This window comes from Ascaphus truei, unplaced genomic scaffold, assembly GCF_040206685.1.
Source record: "Ascaphus truei isolate aAscTru1 unplaced genomic scaffold, aAscTru1.hap1 HAP1_SCAFFOLD_1054, whole genome shotgun sequence".
NCBI lineage: Eukaryota > Metazoa > Chordata > Amphibia > Anura > Ascaphidae > Ascaphus > Ascaphus truei.
This window is the reverse complement of record NW_027453919.1, coordinates 74492-76409: the sequence shown is the minus strand read 5'-3', so window position 1 is coordinate 76409 and position 1918 is coordinate 74492.

Here is a 1918-nt window from a genome sequence, read left to right as displayed (position 1 = left end):
TACTAATCACAGCCCCCCCATACACACAGCGTCCTGTACTAATCACAGCCCCCCATACACACAGCGTCCTGTACTAATCACAGCCCCCCCCATACACACAGCGTCCTGTCCTAATCACAGCCCCCCCATACACACAGCGTCCTGTACTAATCACAGCCCCCCCCATACACACAGCGTCCTGTACTAACCACAGCCCCCCATACACACAGCGTCCTGTCCTAATCACAGCCCCCCCCCCATACACACAGCGTCCTGTACTAATCACAGCCCCCCGTACACACAGCGTCCTGTACTAATCACAGCCCCCCATACACACAGCGTCCTGTCCTAATCACAGCCCCCCCCCCCATACACACAGCATCCTGTACTAATCACAGCCCCCCATACACACTGCGTCCTGTACTAATCACAGCCCCCCCATACACACAGCGTCCTGTCCTAACCACAGACCCCCCCATACACACAGCGTCCTGTACTAATCACAGCCACCCGTACACACAGCGTCCTGTACTAATCACAGCCCCCCATACACACAGCGTCCTGTACTAACCACAGCCCCCCCCCATACACACAGCGTCCTGTACTAATCACAGCCCCCCCCCCCCATACACACAGCATCCTGTACTAATCACAGCCCCCCATACACACTGCGTCCTGTACTAATCACAGCCCCCCCATACACACAGCGTCCTGTCCTAACCACAGACCCCCCCATACACACAGCGTCCTGTACTAATCACAGCCACCCGTACACACAGCGTCCTGTACTAATCACAGCCCCCCATACTCACAGCGTCCTGTACTAACCACAGCCCCCCCCCATACACACAGCGTCCTGTACTAATCACAGCCCCCCATACACACAGCGTCCTGTACTAATCACAGCCCCCCATACACACAGCGTCCTGTACTAATCACAGCCCCCCCATACACACAGCGTCCTGTACTAATCACAGCCCCCCCATACACACAGCGTCCTGTCCTAATCACAGACCCCCCCATACACACAGCGTCCTGTCCTAATCACAGCCCCCCATACACACAGCGTCCTGTACTAATCACAGCCCCCCCATACACACAGCGTCCTGTACTAATCACAGCCCCCCCCCATACACACAGCGTCCTGTCCTAATCACAGCCCCCCATACACACAGCGTCCTGTACTAATCACAGCCCCCCCCATACACACAGCGTCCTGTCCTAATCACAGCCCCCCCCATACACACAGCGTCCTGTCCTAATCACAGCCCCCCCCCATACACACAGCGTCCTGTCCTAATCACAGCCCCCCCATACACACAGTGTCCTGTGCTAATCACAGCCCCCCCATACACACAGCGTCCTGTGCTAATCACAGCCCCCCCATACACACAGCGTCCTGTACTAATCACAGCCCCCCCATACACACAGCATCCTGTCCTAATCACAGCCCCCCCATACACACAGCGTCCTGTCCTAATCACAGCCCCCCCCCCATACACACAGCGTCCTGTCCTAATCACAGCCCCCCCATACACACAGCGTCCTGTACTAATCACAGCCCCCCATACACACAGCGTCCTGTACTAACCACAGCCCCCCATACACACAGCGTCCTGTACTAATCACAGCCCCCCCATACTCACAGCGTCCTGTACTAATCACAGCCCCCCATACACACAGCGTCCTGTACTAATCACAGCCCCCCATACACACAGCGTCCTGTACTAATCACAGCCCCCCCATACACACAGCGTCCTGTACTAATCACAGCCCCCCATACACACAGCGTCCTGTACTAATCACAGCCCCCCATACACACAGCGTCCTGTCCTAATCACAGCCCCCCCCATACACACAGCGTCCTGTACTAATCACAGCCCCCCCCATACACACAGCGTCCTGTACTCTTCACAGCCCCCCCCCCATACACACAGCG